This window comes from Maniola jurtina, chromosome 22, assembly GCF_905333055.1.
Source record: "Maniola jurtina chromosome 22, ilManJurt1.1, whole genome shotgun sequence".
Lineage (NCBI taxonomy): Eukaryota > Metazoa > Arthropoda > Insecta > Lepidoptera > Nymphalidae > Maniola > Maniola jurtina.
In genome coordinates, this window is record NC_060050.1 from 3,901,086 (window position 1) to 3,923,723 (window position 22,638).

The 22,638-nt window shown below is 35.9% G+C and overlaps 1 long non-coding RNA gene across 1 annotated transcript; it reads left to right on the top strand.

Annotated features, from left to right (window-relative positions):
• Positions 1–3,315: 3,315 nt before the first annotated feature.
• Positions 3,316–15,944, top strand: LOC123876718. Its single transcript, XR_006798409.1, has 3 exons — positions 3,316–3,482; positions 11,122–11,124; positions 15,935–15,944. It is a non-coding gene; the product is annotated as an uncharacterized LOC123876718 (long non-coding RNA).
• Positions 15,945–22,638: the final 6,694 nt, after the last annotated feature.

Below are 22,638 nucleotides of genomic sequence, written 5' to 3' on the forward strand. Positions count from 1 at the left end.
AAAAGAATGCGTTTGATCAACAATACAAGACAGAGTACAGCCATATGGGTCCAAACTAATTTTTTTTTGTAACCTATTTATGCAATCGGAAGTTCCTAGCGGCATATGGTCGCAGGTAAAGGGTTGAGTGTTCTTTGACACCTAGCCGAAGCATTGTTATTGTCCAATTTGAGGAAAAAAACACCACACCCGTCCGCCTGCCCGTTGCGCATAGATTATAAACAGGGACGGATTTGGTATGGTCACAAAAAGATATTCAATAATGTAGAAACGTTATTTTCTGATTGAAGTGCAATTTTGCCCTTCTCCTGAATTTTCCTTATACGTACTCTTAAGTACAAATATTTGACGAATAAAATGCAAGTTATAAAATATGTACAACTATAAATACTAAATAAAAGTTGCTAAGTTTTTACTTACTTACCTAAAAAATTGCTAAATAAAACTATAATTACTAAAAAAAATCTTTTGCCTAACCCACCAATCATGGTGATGTTAAAAAAACCTTTATTCAGCGTTTTTGGTGTCAGAGACCGTGGTTTTTTGGTAAAAAATACAATTTATAGGTATGTATTCTTATACTTAGGTATAGATACCTAAGTAGGTGTATTTTTTGATAGAACTATCGTTATCAAACAGCTTTTCACGCCTTAAACGTATTAACTGATCTTGATGAAAAGCTCAGAGATTGTTTTTAATCTGGAGACGGGCATAGCATACTTTTTATCGCTGAAAATCAAACAAAGTGCACGAGTTTTTTAAAAACCTAAATACAGGTAGACAAAAAGCAGGAATCAGCTAGTAATTTTATAAAATCACTAAATGATACTCGCGTGGATTTAGTTTTTTCTAATCCCGTGGGAGCTCTTTTATTTTCCGGGATAAAATGTTGCCTATGTCAATTTCTGGGATGCAAACTACTTTTGTACCTTTCATATAAATCGGTTAAACGAATGTGACTTTAAGAATCCAGGGAGAACTCTTTGATTTTCCGGGATAGTAGCCTATTCAGTTCCCGGGATGTAAGCTAACTCTGTACCAAATTTCATCAAAATTGGTTAAACTGTTGGGCTGTGAAAAGCTAGCAGACAGACAGACAGACACACTTTCGCATTTATAATATTAAGTGTGGATAGTGATAATAATATTCCAATTAAGAGGCCAAGTCCACCCCTGTCCCGGCTCGCCGTTTAAGCACGCGCTAACGTTACGATTCTATGCTGTTACTATTACATTAGATGGTCCCGCGTCACGCCGTATGATAATGATCACCCGTTGCGCACAAACGTGCCCCGCCGACGCATGCGCAGCACGACTGACGCTTTTTTCTCTATTCTGTCGCTAAGTATCGAAATCAATAGAAATTATTTATGCCCAAAGGACGTGAGATATAGTAACACCAAAAACTTAATTTATTTATTTAAATAGATCTCCTCGGTAGTTGGTATGTATACAATGCGGTGGAACCAAATTACATACAGAACTTCAGGAGAGACCTTTGCAAGCTGAAGACAATCGCCATTTACTGTACCTTACCGTATTAGTAAAGGGGGAAATGTTGTAATCAACACTGCCATACTTATTATTATAAAATATGCAAGAATGCGTCTGCTTGTCTGTTAGCTAGTTGTTTGCTGTTCGATTTAGATTTAATAGATTTTGACATTTTGTACAGAGACAGCTTGCTTCCCAGGGATATAGGCTATTTAACCAGGAGAAACAAAGAGTTCCCAAAGGGTTTTCAGTAATTTAAGTCTTAGAAACCTAGGTAAGTACAAACTTATCTAAAGCTAAAAGCGTAACAAAATACTATAGGAGGTACAAGAAAGACAATAGGTAATTGATGCCTTTATTAAGTTTCATAAATATCTTATCTTAAAAGAATAGACAGTAACCGATGCCTTAATTAAGGGTAACATAAAAAAACATCATTAACGCAAAACTTTGTAGACACGGCCGCTTAAATAACACCTTTCCTTACCCGTACGTTAAATTACGACGAAAATTATAAGGGTGGCGATAATTTAGCTACCGGCAACCCTTTTAATACGATTGTCTTCATCTAACGACGTAAAAAATGACCGTTGGTAATGGTCAGATGAGTTTTGGTTATGTGAGGTTATGTTTGATTTTTTGGGCCACGTTGGGTATTATTTGGCGTGACAGTTGCGTAAAGGGTTAACGAGTGGGGTGAATTTATTTGGGGTGTCATTTTAATGTTAATTTGTTTGTTTCGATTTGACATACAATGTTGGATGCACTGACCTCTAATGCTTTTACTAAACAAGTAGGTTGGAATTGCGATTGCTGACCTGTTTTTGAAGCTAATTGTTTTAAGCCATTTTGGTGCTGATAGCAGCAATGAGCGTCATGTGAGCGTATTCGGAAATCGGAACTAAAAAATGTTAGCGATGAGATATTTGTTAACACGCCGTCAACGCGAAGAGCATTTGACACTAAGTGTCAATTTTAATCCCCGGTACGCTCGAGTTGGCGCTTCAAATCGGCACAAAAGTAACTGTTTAAGTCGGTATGCTGTGAAATCTGTATTTTCTGCAACTTATAGGTATTGAACTAGCTGGTGCCATGACTTCGTCCGCGAAGCTTTCGGTTTTTGAATCCAGTGAAACCCGTGCTCAGTAATGGGCCGGCAATATGTTGATCATGATGATGATCTGGATTCAGGAGAGGCGCGGCGCAAGACCGTGGCATATCGAGTTCGAGTGGCATATCGAACTTCCAGACGCCACGGTTCCACTTCCTCAGTGGAAGTCTCTAAAAGAACCTTTTTACATCATCATTATCAACTGATAGATGTCCACAGCTGGACGTAGGTCTCTTGTAGTTTTTTTAATGCAGCGTCCAAGGTGCTGATAGCCTTAATGTTTAAGCCTCCTGTAAGAGACGGCACTTCAAGAAGAAGAAGTTTTTCAATAGAATTTTTATATAGAAAAATAGATACGTACATAAAATGAAATGAAAACTTTCCAGCAGGTGTGATTGCATCAAAATGCGAATCCATTGAACAATACTAAAAAAGTGAAAGCACGCATGAGTACCTTGGCCCTATAGCAAATATTGTTACTGAACGGTTATGGCTAAAACAATACACTTTCGAACAATCGCCGTAAATGACGTCATAGAGCGAGAGCCCGTGAGGGCCAGACCTTCGTTATTTTATAAAAGCTGAAAGTTTCTATCGTATTGTCCCCAACGGAGGAACGATTAGCGACTATGAAGTTTGGATCATGGAGGCTTTGGCAGACTACAGATAAGAGACGTATAAATTCTACTACTTTATCATATCTACCACGATACTAAATATCTGGCAATGTATGACATGATTTCTAATACTATTCCAAAGAAAATATAAAAAAAACTGACTCTATGCTTTGACGAGAGATTTTATACATCTTTGTTACCTGTTATCTGCCAAGGCCACCATGATCCAAACTTCTTAGTCGCTAATCGTTCCTCCCTATGTGCGCATAGAACTTTTAGCTTTTATAAAATAACGAAGGTCTGGCCGTCATGGGGTCTTAGTTTATCAGGCATGCGTGGACGGTAACCAGCAAGGCGTACGTCAGCTGGCGTTTGCGTGCGCGTGTTTAGTGTTAAGGTATTCGTATTCGTATTGTTAAAGTTGCGATAACCTAGTGGTTAGAAGCGCGGGTTCTAACCAAGGAGTCACGAATTCGTATTCTGTTCGGGAAATCCTGAATTTTTGTTAAAAACTAGCGACCTGCCCCAGCTTCGCGCAAGTTATTACTTCATACAAACAAACTTACAAACTTTACATCTTTATAATATTATTAGTATAGATTTTTTATTTAGTTTAGGATAAACCACGCGGACTACTTGGTTTAATTTGATTTTATTTTAGCTGAGGGTCGTGACTCGTAAGCATAAAAAAAAATAACTTTAACTTTAAAAAATCTTTACTTTATTTAATTATACCTGCGCAAAATTGAATCAAAAATCAAATAAATTAAATGAAAATTATAATACATTTAAAATCTGATCTGACTGGAAAAAACGTCTGTAGGTGGATAAATTGGATGAAAACAAAATTAAAAAATTAATTAGGTACATCAAGGTGATTCAATAATTTGAGACAAACAGACATACTTTTACAAACATAATGTTAGTATGGATGGATTAAAACTGTTCACAGAATCTTGTGTAGATTTCTTCACAATCGGAATTTAAAACAAATCGCTCAAGATCCCTCGTTACCAAGGTTATACCACTATTATGCTGACTTACCTATCGGTATTTCTTTACTTTACACCAGCGACAAGTTTTAAGTACCCTGCAATTACCGTCACCTTATCAGCATGTGACAACAAACCTGAAAACAAGGAGGTAGCACGCAACAAAACCGCCAAAAAATAAAATAACACACGCACCATGCTGTTAAGAGGATCATTGTCAACGATCCCCCGTCGATTTCCTACGTATGATATTATTGTTCTCATCTCTATCTGCCCTGGTTCGTGTATTCTCGGTTCCTAGATCGGTGCATTTGTGATAACCAATTCTAATTGCTGTGATTGGCTGAATTTACCATGTTCTTGCTGCGACAGTGAGTTTGAGCCACTAGCGGAACAATGTTAGCCGGTCAGAAATGATTGCAATTAGTCAACCTGTATGACGTCCGTGTTCTGTTTTTGATTACAAAAAAGAAAAAATTGTTGTTGCAATCATCAATTTTAGCAAATAGTGAAAGAGAGTCGACCAATCAGAGGTCACAACTACCGTCACACTTTCTGTGAAACTATGGCAGTAGGCTTACCGAGTAATGAAAACAATTTTTCATTCTGTAATGTCATGTGGCAAGTAGGGTTGCCACCTGCCTCTTTTTGATTTACAGGCTACCACCATCAAAAATACGGGGTTTAGATTTGAAGAAATTTAAAAATTTGAAGTATTTGAAGAAATAGGCGGTGGTTCTCTCTGAAATGCATGGAAAGCCTATTTAGATATTTCAGTTTATTTGTAAGTTTTGTATTTTTTCTCTGTATGTTGCCGTGTCTTGATTGGTGAACTGTGTTTGCAATGTGATTTTAAATAAAAGATTTATTTATTTAAATAGCTTTTAAAAACTCTAGTTTTGTAAAGCAAAATGTTATACATTTCATGCATACAATCTTTGCATTTTAACTTAAATTTACATTTAACTTGTAATTCCACCTTCACAGTATCAATACTATGGCCGTAGCCAGGAATCGATTTCGGGAGAGGTTTTATCAGGGCCGGAACTGAATCCTGTCATGAGGAAAATAACATTCGCTCAACTTTATGGGCTAATTACCTGGTTAGTGGAATTTCGCCTTTCAATTTGACAGTGAGATAAAATACAACAATAAAAAAGCGCGAGCGCAGTGAGCGTAAGTGTTTTTGGTTCAATTACAGAAAGAATTAAAGTGAAAGGGAAACGAGTTTAGCCATAGCAAGATTTTATTTTTAAAGCTCCCTATCCATACTAATATTACAAATACGACAGTATATCTATTTGCCTATCTATTTGTTACCCTTTCACGGCCCATCTTCTTTACCAAAATTTTGGTACTTACTATTCAGAGGTAACTTGCATCCCAGACATAAACTTTTTAGCCCGGAAAATCCCCCACGGAATTTTTAAAACTCTAAATTCATGCAAACGAAATTGCGGGGCTTACACCAAGTAATACAAATTCAAAGCGCGAGTGAAGTGAGCGCGAAATGTTTGATATATTTCCAAAAAAAAATTGGTAAGCAAATGCAAGAAATAGTGTAAGTATTATTTTAGGCTTAGGTTTTTGACGGCTTCCCAGGCGCAGTCGCCATTTCTAAATTTCTGGTCTGGTGGGAGGCTTCGGTCATGGCTAGTTATATGGTTAGTATGGCCCTAACGGCCAAGAAATTAGACTGCATCATCACTTACCACTAGAAAAGATTAAAGTCACGGGCTAACTTGTATAAAAAAAGGCTAACATCCTCAAACCAAGCCCCGCCGCCTTGGCTACGACCATGATCAATATCGAGTGGGTTTCGGCTACGCATTGCCGCAAAAGGAAAATATTCTTTCTACTGGACATAACGTCAGTGTTCGGTTTCGCCAGCCAAGTGCGAGTCAGACTCACGCACCGAGGGTTCCGATTCGGGTATTTTTTTCGACATTTTACACGAGAAATCAAAAACTGTTATGCATTAAAAAAAATATGCATAAAAATAAATAAAAATCTGTTTTAGAATGAACAGGTAAAGCCCTTTCATATGATAACCCACTTGATATATGTAGTTATCTTACTTTGAAAATTGAAAATACTAATATTTGTTCATGAACACATGACAGACGGATAGAAGGACAGATGGACAGACGGACAGACGGAAAGACAGACAGACTGATAGACAACGAAGTGATCCTATAAGAGTTCTTTTTGCTTTTGAGTTACGGAACCCTAAAAATATTTAGTTTTATTTGCCCCGTATTTTATTTTCATAATTACCGGTTTCTCTATCCTGACATACGGGGTAACCAGTAAAATACGGGGCCTCTGGCAACCCTATTCGGAAAACACTGTCACATTCAAGTTAATGTCAAATATTTTGTTTTCAATTACAGAAAGCTGCATCAATCATTATTACAATATTTTCTTTGTTGTGATTGGCTGAATTTTTGAGTTTCAGCCAATAAACAGACTGTTTGCCAATTAAACGTCATAACAATATAAATGCCAGAAAGTTTAACCAAATAAAACAAACTTAATGAGAACCTAGTGAGAATGCAAACGGCACACAATTTATAATACATATTATGTTAGTCGTATATATAATAGATATTATAGTAGTCGTTCACTTTGGTAATAGTCAGATTGTCATCAGTAAAATTGATATTGGTCGATGTATCGTAAATTATTGTTTCGGTGACAAATATTTTTATTATCTATTTATCTTTGAACAGAATGGAATAGAATGAAATGGAATGGAATACAATGATAAATTTTTATTCCTGTAAACTTTTAGGTAAACTTCAAAGTGTTTTTGGATGGTCAGAAAAATTTACCACTGGTTCGGAATGCCGTTCCTACGTTTTCTAGGGTTTCGTACCTCAAAATGAAAAACGGAACTCTTATAGGATCACTTTGTTGTCTATCTCTCTGTCTGTCGTGTGTGTCAAGAAAACCTCTAGGGTACTTCCCGTTGACTCAAAACCATGAAATTTGGCAGGTAACCTAACTGCGTAATTTTGGGTAGTTTTTTTAATCGATAAAGAAAGTTTGCGACATTGTTCAATAAAAAATTTGGATTCCAACTCCTCAATCCTGATGTTGCAGGGGACCTGACTACTAAAGCTAATGGGATTTAAAAAGTGTCGATTATTAATTGATATTGAAGGTATCTATACCAAGTAAACACTTTGTCGTTGACCTCAACCCTGATGCTGTAAGAAATTGCATTCCTAAATCCTGGTGATCCCTCGGGATTTGAAAAGGATAATCCGTTTAAATATTCTTACGTGATACAGAAACAAGTTGCATCCCGGGGACGGGCTATTACGGAGAGGCAACTTTTGTTCTGGGAAATGAAAGGATCGGGATTTTTAAAAACCTAAATCCACGCGAGCGAAGCTGCGGGCATTAGCTAGTTGTAAATATATTTAGAAGCTACTATAAGATAATAGATAAGGTACTTATTTCCTTATATTTTTATTGTATGGCAGCGCGCGGTTTTAAATTATAAATTGCACGTCCTGTCCTTTTCTGTAATACATTTTTTTCTCAATATCTACCGCTTTATCTCATAGCAAGAGTCCGTAAGACATAATACAGTGAAAATAGGCAAAATATACAATTTTTGCAGTTTCCACGTCAGTACCTGTCGAATTTTTCTAACAGTGTAAGCAGCAGAGCTGAGTTTACCATCAAGTGTTGATATGTGGGTGTTCCATAGAAGCTTTGCATCTAACATTATACCGAGAAACACGGGGTTCTCCTTTATTTTCAACATATGATTATTTATCAATGAATTTATGTCATTTAAGGTCCTGGTATTGGGCAGTGTGAATTCAACACACTTAGATTTCTTTGCATTTGGAAGTAAATTGTTAGCAATAAATCAGAGAGTGACCTGTGATATGGCATTACATATAGTATACATTGTCAAAAATTATAATATTAAAGCTGTGCGTATTGCGTGAGGAATAGGTTGCAAGAGAGTTGCAACTTGCAGGGTTTGATGCATACGCTATTGCCAGCAAACATGAGACATATTTTTATCTACAGGCAACGTCTGAGTAGGTAACGCATACGTCTAACGCAAGTTGAAATGTATTTAGTTAGACCTATCGACAAGTTTGGAGTCGGGTGCAGTCTAAATGTGGCCCGTGTGTTTAGACTGTCCGTTTCTGTCAGTTTCACGTGTCGTCCCCCGCACTTCACCACCCCGCTTGCACAAATCGAGACAGCACGAAATTTTCAAGATTTCTGGGTGTAATTTCTGGTTTTCGTAGTTCCCACATAATTATAACAATATAAAATATATAACGATAATTTTTTTACTACATAATATTCATTAAATTTTCTAGGTCTGTGATTTTTCCAAATTTCATTAAATTGCTTCGTTGTCTAGAAAAACGAGCACAAAGTTGGGCCTTTTTTTAAAGAAAAATACAAATCTTTGAGCCCCTGTAATTTTAAAACTACATATTTTTAGAAAAATCTAAAACACCACAGACACAGATATTAGTTTCTAGACTATGTCTGCAAAATTTCATGGACTTTGGTTGCTTAATATTCAAATGAAATGGGAACTACGATTGTATGGAGTAAGTGACGGAGAGAGCTCTGTTAAACTGAGTGATTGAAGCAATGCGATTTTCAAAATCACTAGGTAATAAAGCTCCCAAAAAACAGTGAAAGAATGTTACAGCTCAAGCACAGTAATGTGACAGCGTTTTCCCGCGTCGTTTTCTTCGACATGCTTTGTCGAGGAAATTTGCGAAAAAAGCGAGAGACATATTGTATTGAACTGACTCTGTCTTGATTTTTGTATTGGCTACTGATGGTTGAAGTGTTGCAGAAGTATAGGGACAGGTTTGAATAATAGACACTTTCCAATTTCACTTCACTGTATTTTTGAGAATAGTTTTCGCTTACAATTATTATTTCTCAATACCCGTCTTTATTCGATTCCTTCGCTATTTCTATCAGTTTGACAGATATATTTTTAAGGTAGGTAGGTACTAGTTTTCGGGTAGCTATTTGACAAATTACCACAGAGGTAAACCAAGGTGATGTAATAGACAATTAACGTAACAATTATATCAGCTAAATGTAAAATACGACACAATATGTATTGATCTAAATAGTTAATTACCAAATGTGATTTATAAACCATTCCCGCCAATTATTTATAAATAATAATAATTAATCTGATATAGGTCTAGATGTCTATGACTTATGATATAAGGCAGCATCTTGAGGTAGTTGTTAACAGAAGCCATCTAGAAGTCCTTTTTTACCCGACTGTGACTGAATTTATTTTACAGCCCTAGATATGACTCCTTTATGGCTTCTAGAAGTCCTAATCTAGTATTGACGTAGTAAGTACCTAGTAGGTATTAAGTATATATATATTATATATATTCTATGGTAAACCTAGTTCACCAATTACAAAATAAATTTTTCAGATTTTTTTATTCTGTTTCTATTTTCCCCTCGTGGTAAAATCAGCTAGCCACATCTGGAATTTGGATGTTGAAGGCTTTAGACTAATATGGTTGAAGGTGCCAGTCTCATAACTTTAACTTTGTACACAAAATACTACCTCTCTCGGCGCCTGGCGGTTTGTATAGGATCAGTGCCTAATTTTTGCAAACTTGAGTGGGTTGGCTAGTATAAATATTTGAAAATAAAATTAAATACTTACTTAAAAAAATAAAATATCTTGCATGTTTTGTATAAATTTTTCAGTTCGGCTACTAGACACAAGATGGCGCTACGCGTCAGTCAATGAAAAGCTAGGCTAATTCCTACTAAGCGAATGATGAATGCCGATAGAATATCATAAGCATTCGAATTTTATGAATTCCCATTTTTTTAAAGAATACTAGCCAAGTTTATCATGATGAATAATATTCCCTTTTCCCCTCCAACTAAGCGTAAAGCTTTTGCTAGGAGTAGGTACGACAATAGTGCAACGGGTGGGGTTTGAACCTGCGATTTCGGATTTCAATCCGCTCCTTTAACGGTTGAGCTAACGAGGCTTTAATGGTCCCCTAGAGCCTCGATAGTGGCCTGGTGATGAAGATGAGTTTTTTACAATAGAATTAGCCACAACTGTCTGTCCAAGTTTTTAGTTAGTACATTTAGTCAAAAAGATCTATTTAGTAAAGAGTTATTTAGTACATAGTAATTTAATCTCATCCTAATTATGTCGCTTAGGTGTTTCATAACGAGCCGGTTCCATTGTTGTTGCAAGTTTTTGTTTTAATTCGTTTTTTTACTGCCAATGGTAATGATATAAAAAACCAAAGATACAACTATATTTACTTATTTAGTTAGAAAAAGTTCTGTAAATACTGAAAGAAATCGATCAATTCATATTATTACCACCTTTGCTCTATTAAAAATAAAATAAAAATGGAGATCTTTGGTATCTCTAGGTATTAAGTTCGTCTTTGTACATTCTATTTTTTGTGTGCATTAGGTGTTTAAAATAAAACAATCAAACAAAGCTTTACTGCAATAAGATGATGGTATTCGAACGCATCCAAAATAAACTATCTATTCATATTTATGTATATCATTGGGTTTAAAATGTTAGAGCTTTAACATTCGAAACGTTACAGTGAGTGGGTATGTGTACCGTAGTATTAAATTTCCACCTTTAAAATACTTTTGATTGCAAAACTCTTTTGGTCACGTTTAATTTTAACGACCTCTTGTGCAACGGTGTCTGTCGACTGTCATTAACGAGGTCTTGGGTTCGATTATAGTCTAAACGACTCAGGATTACAACGAACTTAGGTAGTTCGTTTACTGAACTTTGTTTAAAAGTTAATCAGGTATTTTTAATGATAGATAATTTTATGACGTATACACTAAGAAAGGATTTCAGAATTTTTGGAATTTCAAGGGTGTTAAATGGATCATCAAAGATTGCATGAAAGCGTCAGTTTCAAGTTACCTGTAATATCTATAAAAATTGTTATTTCCGCTTTCGATCAAAATGAAAATGTATCTTCAATTTTTAGGGTTCTCCCATCACTGAATTTCGAAAATTCCACTCGGCGAAAACGGGGTGGGCTAAATATAATTTAGGTTCTAAAATTATGTGCTGTTTGGTATAGCGGTAGTTAATGGACTTGGAATTCATTATCAAAAAAAAAGGTTTTTCGGAATTTTTAACAATAAAATATTTTTCCGCAGATTTTTTTTTTATGTTGAAAAATAGAAAAATATTTGTTGTTACGCTTTGTGACGTCATTAACGCCTTCCGTAGGTACACCTGCGTTATTAATTATGTAAAAAGTTTCGAAGAACCATTTTTTTTTTGTTTTCTTTAATAATAAATTCTAGCCCCATAAACTAAAGCTATACAAAACATCACATCATTTTATTACTACAGTCCAAGATCCTATTCAGGTGTTGAAGCACTGAAGCTCTAGTTTCCTATGTTAGCGGCCGCTAGTGACTACAGCCTTATTCAGATTCGTCAGAATCTAGACACGTTTATAGGCTGTTAACTTTTTAGAAGTAATTCGCATACTAAAATAGTCCATAACACCGTGTCATAAAAGTTAATGCGACACCATTAACTGATTCACCAGTCAAAACCCGGTCAAGAGTGAATCGATGAATGATGAAGGTTCCTTACCAAAGAGTCTTCTCTTTGGTAAGGACATAATCTCGATAGTTTCCCCGTATGCGGTGCCAAAGGCAGATTTTCCCATGAATTTTCCGAACTGCTAGCATATGGAACGCCCTTCCGGCATCAGTTTTCCCCCTCACTTTTAATATAGATTCTAAACATGTTTTAAACCTTCAAGTCAACCATGAATAGGCATCTTCTAGATAAGCGGGCTTCGTCTTAGGCTGCATCACCACTTGCCAGCAGATCTAATAGCTAGTCTATAAAATAAAATAAAAATTGTGAGTAGATAGGTATGTATATTAGTATCTATAGGAATATGAAATGGACAATCTTCTTCTTTACTATGCCCTTATTAATCCATTGTTGGACATAGACCTCCTCACGTGTACGTCATTCTTCTCGGTGTTGGGCGAGCCTCCTCCAAGTTTTTCTCGTCGTCGAACCAACGGGTTGGTTGTCTTCCAACGTTTCTCCTTCCGGTACGTAGCCTCCATTTCAGTAGCCAACGAATCCATCGGTCATCTGTAGCCCTACATGCCCTAGCCAGCTCCATTTCGACCTGGATCAATGGACGATACTTTCATCAAAAAGTAAGATTCCGTTTCTTTGTTTAGCGTACGGAACTCTAAAAACCACAACCATAGCGCTCGCCTTGAACTTTATGAAACATTAGCGATTCTTTCCGCCTCTGATTCTGACGCGAACAGTCGCGCGGATAGATGCATGCGGCTAATGAAGCGGAATGCTTGATTGTTATCATATTTTATCACTGACCAGCCCTTTGATGAATCATTGAATTAATTCTGCTTCCAGAGTAAGGTTTTGTGTATCTAAATCCTTATGAATGCAACTAAATTACAATATTATACGAACTTTTGCCCTTGATTTCGTCCGCGGTACGTACTTATGTATTGACTATGTTACTTCTGGGTAAAATAGCTTTCTAATGATGAAAGAAGTAGGTATTATTAAAATCAATTCAGCCGTTTCAGAGTTTATCGATTACAAGCAAACAAACAAATGTTTCCTCTATATGATATTGGTAAAAAAAAATCTTTTGACAGTTTTCTCTAGAGTGCTTAGTAGAAGGTTAGAAATCATAATAAAAGAATATTATAAGGTCCGGAACTTATAAAAATCAGCTCGAAACTCTTTTTATTTTCTCATAGATCATCTTCACATTGGTATCGATCCACGCTCAAAGTCTTCCACCAGAAAAACTGGACTAGCTTAATTACTGTATGATGAGTGCAAAAATCATTGCATGTATCGTTTAATACCAAACCGACATTCTTAGTATTTTAAACTTATCTGTACAATCTAAGCTTATAAAGTTAATTGAAAAAATAACAGTTTTATCGCACCCCTGTACTTGTAATTAAACAGTGGCAGTACACCGGAACTGATAAGGGTACCGGATGTGGATGCCACTCCCTCTGCTGTAATGCGCTTTGAAAACTATAACACTTTTAAGCGCTACATGAACTTGATACTACCAGGGTTCTGTATATTTGGTCTAAGTTGACTAGATCATTCAGCAGGCTAAAAAGTTATTGGGTTTTTTTTTATCTTTCCTACCTAACCCTTAACAGGGCTCTCTCCGTAACTCGTTTCATACAATCGTAGTTCCAATTTCATCTGAATATTAAGCAACCAAAGGCCATGAAATTTTGCAGACATATTTATAGTGTACAATAAAGTATATTTCATTTCATTTTCATTTCTGTCTAGGAATTCTCAGTAGTTATTGTCGTCAGCATAAAAGGTGCCCACGCACTCGAACTGAACTGCAGCTGAACGTCAATATCGTGCGGGGCGCTGACGCGACGCGCAGTTCAGCTGCAGTTCAGTTCGAGTGCGTGGGCACCTTTATCATTTGAATCATCGTCGATTGAGCTCGCGGAAACCAGTAAATCAGTTCACATGCTCCATCTTTATAATAATATAATATCTTTATTAGAATATACATATTATTACATATATAGAAGGTGAAATTATTTTTGCTTAATTTATTGAATCGATACTAAGATACACTACATCTCTATTTTACATGTATGTACATCTAGGTACAAGTAGGATATTTGGGTAATCTATTAGATAACCCAAATATCCTACTTGTATTAATATTCTACTTGTAATTCGATTTGCATTAGTTGTGTCTGATCTATTCGTATTTTTACACCAGATAAAGATATTTTTTACGTTTTGTAAGTTCATTTACCATAAAATTAGGTTATTTTAAAAGACAAAGAAAAAAATCGAAGCAAGTAAATGCGGCTTTTTAAACATAACAATATCTTAATTTCATTACTGATTTCTAAAAATTAGGGCGGCGTGGAGGTCTTAATTTTGACGGAGGCATGATAACAATCGCGTGCACACAACTTTTGTACATTCATAGACTAAAAGAAAAAGAAGACGCAGTTAATTATGAAACTGAAGAATCAGATTTTAAAAAATATGCCACCTATAACACCTAATAACATGTCACGCAGCATTATGCATGGCCACGCATCAGGTCACTTCGCTGCACATGGGCGTATTCTTTAAGCAAAATTTCGTTTTAATATTTCGCAGAAAATAAGTCACTCCTTTCATTCTGTAAAGAGACCCGTAGTGGGTTGAGATGAGGATTATGGAATATGAGAGCTGAAGAGCAGAGAAAGAAATTCGGGAAAATAATCAGCTCAATAGAATTATGTTAACTCAGGAACATTTTCTAAAACCTGAAGCTCCAAGCCAATATTTGTTTGACGAAAAGATTGCGAGGTCTACATCTCCTGAGGATGCTCCGGTGTCGGGGCGAAACGCGCGTCGAGTGGTGTTGGAATTTGTGTGGTGCTGCGTACCATACAGATTTCGTTGGTTTGGCGGATTATAGCAAATTAAGCTTTTATATCGTCCTTGACGAAAAGAATTTATAGAGCATATTTAAGTTTGCCTTAAAATGTCGAGCACTAGCAATTGAGGATGTGAAAGGCCTAACAAGGTTTTATTTATTTTTGTAAACACTTGTAACGCCGCGTTGGTTCCCTCTAGCATTTTCCTTTAGTCAATGTATTGAATGCAAGGCTTACGGCGCTTAATTAAGTTTTCGAAAAGAAATTATCATCAAGATTATGTCGCAATTTTGATGTGAATTCTCAAGCGAATATTCTGTCTAATTATAAAAATTTGCGACGAATGGATGCTCCAAGAAATGAGTATGTCGTTATAAACTTAACGTCGAATTATTTAAACGCATTCATTTTTTTATGGGCATCGGCATGGTTCATAAATTAGGTGCTTACATTTACTAAAATAACGAAGGGATACAATGTACCTACTCTGATTAATTTTCATTAAATACTTGAGCATTATGTCGTAACTTCGTAAGACTACTTCTCCACGTGGATATAGGTTTTAAAATCCCGCGGAATCTCTTTGATTTTCCGGGATAAAAAGTAGTCTATAGTGTTAGTTCGGGATATAAGCTGTCTTGATTCTAATGAGAAATGATACACTAAAAATTCAGCTTAAAATGAAATGAATTTTGAGAAAATAAGCAGATGCTTAGGTAAACAAAGTCAACTTAATTTCAAAAATGAAATAAAAAATGCATTTGGCCACTCTGTGGCTGAGTTGCTCGAAAGATTAACTTGTGCTTCGCTATGGTTTTCGTCTTAGTCTTTAATGTTTTTCTGGACTAGTATGATTAATATAAGGCTCTTTGCGCACTGCATCCGATTCGAATCCGACAACCGTGTCGATCCGAATTAGCCGACTAGTTTTTGTATGAGAAGTTATCACACTAATATTATAAAGGAGAAAGTTTGTATGTGTGTGTGTGTGTGTGTGTGTGTGTGTGTGTATGTTTGTTACTCCTTCACGCAAAAACGACTGGACGAATTTGGCTGAAATTTGGAATGGAGGTAGATAATATCCTGGATTAGCACATAGGCTACTTTTTATCCCGGAAAATCAAAGAGTTCCCACGGGATTTCGAAAAACCTATATCCACGCGGGCGAAGTCGCGGGCATCGGCTAGTTATAATATGAAGCTCGTTTTCCAAAGCTGAGAATATCTCCGATTCAGAGCATTATTCACGGACCGAAAGCATATTGAAAGCTTGCGAATGAATTCGAACCAAAATGTGAAGGCAACATCCATTGAACGGAGGCAGTGTAAAATCAACATCCGATTTTTTCAGATTCGGATCGAATGCAGTGCGTAAAGAGCCTAAGAGCTTACAAAACAGATGCACACCTTCCTTCTGTGGTAGTGAGCGATTCATCAAAATCATCATTGACCTTTAGGCAAAGTGCTATAGTTACCTCTGGAGCGTTTATTTCTACATTAAACAGGTTTTTGTCTTTTTTATCATCGGCCTATGATTTATGAACAATGGCTAATTTTGCGCTCTTAATTTACCTATATTGTTTTTTTAAGTTCTTATCTAAAAACCAGGAAATGTCACGCCTTATGGGAAATCGAAATCGTAATAAAAAGTTGTTATTTATCATTATAACACATTAAATAATAACAATAATTAATGAATTATTGTCACAGGCAGATAAAATCTGTATTGTGTGTGGGTAGTAGGTTGGTACCTATGTAGAGATATGATGTAACCAAAAACAAAATAAACGTAAACAGTGGACCAAATAAATAAACAATAGGTAGGTATATTTAACTATATTTTTTAAGTAGGTACCCATATAGACAAAGTGTTAGTCGTTTTTAAAATGATATTTATGATGTTTTTATTTGGTTTTACTTTTAAAGGACTTTGCATATTTTATTAAATTATGGTTTTAGCGTTTTATTTTTTAAATTTTCATCTTATATGACTTTTTTTGTTTTTGTTTTAATTACTTTTGTAGGTAAAATAAAGATCAGCGGTTCCTCTAGTGCTGCAAATATTTATGGGCGGCGGTAATCACTTAACATCAGGCGACCCGCCTACTCGTTTTCTGGCTGTTTTTTTTTTATAAAAAAAAGATTTTCTTTAAATTCCAGGAATTACACACCATGGCTACTTATCAATTTTCTCTACTCGGTTACTTTACTGCGTCATCTAACCATAAATTAATTTATTTTTTATTATTAATTAGCAGTATCCTTAAATATATGTAAAAGATTATATTACAGCAGTAGGTAGTCATTATTAACTACTACAAATTAACTTCATTAGCTTAAAATACTCATACTGAATACCACAAAGACAAATTCGAAAATATAAAAACGTAATACATATCAAGTTAACCAAACAAACTTTGTCATTGTCGTTTGGAATATACGTTAAAAAACCAATTACTAAAGAGCTATTTCTCATTGCGAAATAAAAATATGCAAGTACATAAAAATACTTTGTTCCCTCCAGTTCGTATGTGGGTAATTTGCAGTAATACTGACCCATTTGCCGCCATGCCTCTGTTATGTTTACAGGACTAGCACAGTTCTAAGACAAAGTAACTATTTAGGCACAGAATAGGTATTCCCTAGTAGTAGATTTACTTTCAAAATTATATAAGATTGCATAAGATTATCCAATTTCTGTTAAAAGAAATAAGAGTACTTACCTACCTATTTGGAGATTGAGAAGAAACAATTAGCGCAAAGTTCCGCAAGCTACATATTAGCAGCTCCCTTTTTTGAAGGGTGCCAACAGGAAAAGGGTCCTTACTTAGCTGTTACTTAGCCTCCGCTGTCCGTACGTCTGTCTTTCAGCGGGCTGCATCTTATGAACCGTAATAGAAAGTTGAAATTTTCACAGAGTGTGTAATGTGTATTGTGTGTATTTCTATTGCCGCTACAACAACCAATAATAAAAAATTCAAAATGGCGGCCATGCAAATTGAAAAAAATATATATATTAAGTACATATGTTTCATCTTGTATCCAACCCTAGCTTAGCTTCTCCTTTCAGCAAAGGTTGCCTGGTAGAGATCGCTCCAAGCAATAAGGCCGCCTTTGCACACAATTGTTTTTTCTGTTTTCTTCTTTCTGTGTTGTGTTCCTTTATGTGTTTTTGTGTGCAATAAAGTGTTCTATCTATCTATCTATCTTGTACGCTGGTACGGAAACATTCGTGTACGAGTCCGACTCACACCTGTTTATTTAGCCGAGATATTTTTTGGGTCACCAAAACAGCAGTGTCGTAAATGTGTAGCAACCCTTATTTATCATAAGTGTAATGCAGTGTACCTATGCGCTTTAACTTAAACGAACAAATATAAGCCGAATAGTTTACAACAATGTTGTGTTTAAAGAATTGCATCTCGTTAATATACATGGTGGATATTTTTCACCTACTGAGCTAATAGGTGCGCGTTTTATGACTCTTTGATGGGTCGTAATTTAGTTAGATGTAATTGATATTTTGAGTATCACATGTACCTACCTAAGTCTCAAAAGTTCACAAATGAATGTACGTATTAGTTCGTTCTTATAGTGTTCGTTTTGTTGCACTTCAAGCACTTTCAACTATTTTTAACCCCCGACCCAAAAAGAGGGGTGTTATAAGTTTGACGTGTGTATCTGTGTATCTGTCTGTGGCATCGTAACTCCTAAACTAATGAACCAATATTAATTTAGTATTTTTTGTCTGAAAGGTGGCTTGATCGAGAGTGTTCTTAAGTATAATCCAAGAAAATCGGTTCAGCCGTTTGAAAGTTACCAGCTCTTTTCTAGTTACTGTAACCTTCACTTGTCTGGAGTGTAATAAATTTTTAATTTACACTTGTAACAACTGTGTAGAACTGGTACGAATTTGTTGGTGAACGGTCTCTCTCTCTCTTCTGCCCTCAGTGTTGCCCGTAACAATCAGCTTCTGTACTCCACAGGATATGCCCGAAATAAGAGAGCGGCCGTTGGTAACAAATAGAAGAAAGTCGAGTAGTCATATCAAGTTGTGACAGGATAGACTTATTTTGTACGCTTGGCAGTACACGGTTTTCGTAGCATTCGCCTCCAGCACCACATCTCAAATGCGTTAATATTCTTTATGCCTTTCTCTAGATCTGATGGTCCATGTTTCGTTCGTTTAATAGAATCGCTAAACACTTTTTCTATACTTACATAACAGGATTATAAGCCTGTGAAATCGGTTAATAAGGATACTCTAACCACATTAGTGGGAAGATTGTATTTATCCTGTAACATATCCAAAGACTATGCATGTTGAGTGCACGCTACTGGTGTTGCCCGCACATTATATTTAATACCCACTATGTTAATACCGTAATTAGTGTAACAGCATTGGCTGTATCACTTTCCTGTGCTGTCGGTAATTATGTTTGTGTGAATTGCGATGTTCCCAGGCGATGTCTTGATAATCGAGCTTCGTGTCCTCGCTAGGGATTGTTGAATCAATTAGGCTTGCGCGGTATTAAATTAAACTAGCCTTTTCCTGTACCTATACTTCTGCTATTCTGCATGCAACTGTGTGCATGGCATAATAGGCATTTGGCACATATATTAGCGTCTTGCTCAGAATATAGAAGTTCTACTAAGCCTAGCCCGATGACAAAATAACATGTGGACGTATTTCTTCTTCAGACAGGTTTGAGCTTACTCCAGAATTCAAGCAGACCACCCAGGTCAGCGAGGAAAAAATAATATGCCCTTTCTAGCCTAAGATATTTTACGGTAATCTCACTAAACCGAGTTGAAGTTTAATTAAATATCTAAGTATCAAATTGTAACCAACAGCAACTGGATATATTTGTACCTAAAGAAAACCAACACAATATGTAGGTATAAGAATCACTTAATAAATAGGCAAATAATAAAAGAAACCTCGTATTTAAATTAAATAAAAGCGTGACTGCATTTTTAACTGATGGCGCTCTTTTTAAGGCTATCGTTGTCAACGATCCCCCGTCGATTTCCTACGTATGATATTATTGTTCTTATCTCTATCTGCCCTGGTTCGTGCATTCTCGGTTCCTAGATCGGTACATTTGTGATAACCAATTGAAATTGCTGTGATTGGCTGAATTTACCATGTTCTTGCTGCGACAGTGAGTTTTAGCCACTAGCGGAACAATGTTAGCCGGTCAGAAATGATTGCAATTAGTCAACCTGTTTGACGTACGTGTTCTGTTTTCGATTACAAAAAAGAAAAAATTGTTGTTGCAATCATCAATTTTAGCAAATAGTGAAAGAGAGTCGGCCAATCAGAGGTCACAACTACCGTCACACTTTCTGTCACACTATGGCAGTAGGCATACCGAGTAATGAAAACAATTTTTAAATTCTGTCTAGGAAGTAGTAGGGTTGCCACCTGCCTCTTTTTGATTTACAGGCTACCACCATCAAAAATACGGGGTTTAGATTTGAAGAAATTTGAAAATTTGAAGTATTTAAAGAAATAGGCGGTGGTTCTCTCTGAAATGCATGGAAAGCCTATTTAGATATTTTAGTTTATTTGTAAGTTTTGTATTTTTTCTCCGTATGTTGCCGTGTCTTGATTAGTGAACTGTGTTTGCAATGTGGTTTTAAATAAAAGATTTATTTATTTAAATAGCTTTTAAAAACTCTTAAGTTTTGTAAAGCAAAATGTTATACATTTCATGCATACAATCTTTTCATTTTAACTTAAAATTACATTTAATTTGTAATTCCACCTTCACAGTATCAATACTATGGCCGTAGCCAGGAATCGATTGCGGGAGAGGTTTTATCAGGGCCGGAACTGAATCCTGTCATGAGGAAAAAAACATTCGCTCAACTTTATGGGCTAATTACCTGGTTAGTGAAATTTCACCTTTCAATTTGTCAGTGAGATAAAATACAACAATAAAAAAGCGCGAGCGCAGTGAGCGTAAGTGTTTTTGGTTCAATACAGAAAAAATTAAAGTGAAAGGGAAACGAGTTTAGCCATAGCAAGATTATATTTTTAAAGCTTCCTATCCATACTAATATTACGAATACGACAGTATATCTATTTGCCTATCTACCCTTTCACGGCCCATCTTCTTTACCAAAATTTTGGTACTTACTATTCAGAGGTAACTTGCATCCCAGACATTTTTTTTTAGGCGGCTTTTTAGCCCGGAAAATCCCCCACGGAATTTTTTAAAATCTAAATTCATGCTAACGAAATTGCGGAGTTTACACCAAGTAATACAAATTCAAAGCGCGAGTGAAGTGAGCGCGAAATGTTTGATATATTTCCAAAAAAAATTGGTAAGCAAATGCAAGAAATAGTGTAAGTATTATTTTAGGCTTAGGTTTTTGACGGATTCCCAGGCGCAGTCGCCATTTCTAAATTTCTGGTCTGATGGGAGGCTTCGGTCATGGCTAGTTATATGGTTACTATGGCCCTAACGGCCAAGAAATTAGACTGCATCATCACTTACCACTAGAAAAGATTAAAGTCACGGGCTAACTTGTATAAAAAAAGGCTTACATCCTCAAACCAAGCCCCGCTGCCTTGGCTACGACCATGATCAATATCGAGTGGGTTTCGGCTACGCATTGCCGCAAAAGGAAAATATTCTTTCTACTGGACATAACGTCAGTGTTTGATTTCACCAGCCAGGTTTCTGTATCCCGAAATACGGGGTAACCAGTAAAATACGGGGCCTCTGGCAACCCTATTCGGAAAACACTGTCACATTCAAGTTAATGTCAAATATTTTGTTTTCAATTACAGAAAGCTGCATCAATCATTATAACAATATTTTCTTTGTTGTGATTGGCAGAATTTTTGAGTTTCAGCCAATAAACAGACTGTTTGCCAATTAAACGTCATAACAATATAAATGCCAGAAAGTTTAACCAAATAAAACAAACTTAATGAGAACCTAGTGAGAATGCAAACGGCACACAATTTATAATACATATTATGTTAGTCGTATATAATAGATATTATAGTAGTCGTTCACTTTGGTAATAGTCAGATTGTCATCAGTAAAATTGATATTGGTTGATGTATCGTAAATTATTGTTTCGGTGACAAATATTTTTATTATCTATTTATCTTTGAACAGAATGGAATAGAATGAAATGGAATGGAATACAATGATAAATTTTTATTCCTGTAAACTTTTAGGTAAACTTCAAAGTGTTTTTGGATGGTCAGACAAATTTACCACTGGTTCGGAATGCCGTTCCTACGTTTTCTAGGGTTTCGTACCTCAAAATGAAAAACGGAACTCTTATAGGATCACTTTGTTGTCTATCTGTCTGTCTGTCGTGTGTGTCAAGAAAACCTCTAGGGTACCCGTTGACTCAAAACCATGAAATTTGGCAGGTAACCTAACTGCGTAATTTTGGGTAGTTTTTTTAATCGATAAAGAAAGTTTGCGACATTGTTCAATAAAAAATTTGGATTCCAACTCCTCAATCCTGATGTTGCAGGGGACCTGACTACTAAAGCTAATGGGATTTAAAAAGTGTCGATTATTAATTGATATTGAAGGTATAGGATGCTGTAAGAAATTGCATTCCTAAATCCTGGTGATCCCTCGGGATTTGAAAAGGATCATCCGTTTAAATATTCTTACGTGATACAGAAACAAGTTGCATCCCGGGGACGGGCTATTACGGAGAGGCAACTTTTGTTCTGGGAAATGAAAGGATCGGGATTTTTAAAAACCTAAATCCACGCGAGCGAAGCTGTGGGCATTAGCTAGTTGTAAATATATTTAAAAGCTACTATAAGATAATAGATAAGGTACTTATTTCCTTATATTTTTATTGTATGGCAGCGCGCGGTTTTAAATTATAAATTGCACGTCCTGTCCTTTTCTGTAATACATTTTTTTTTCAATATCTACCGCTTTATCTCA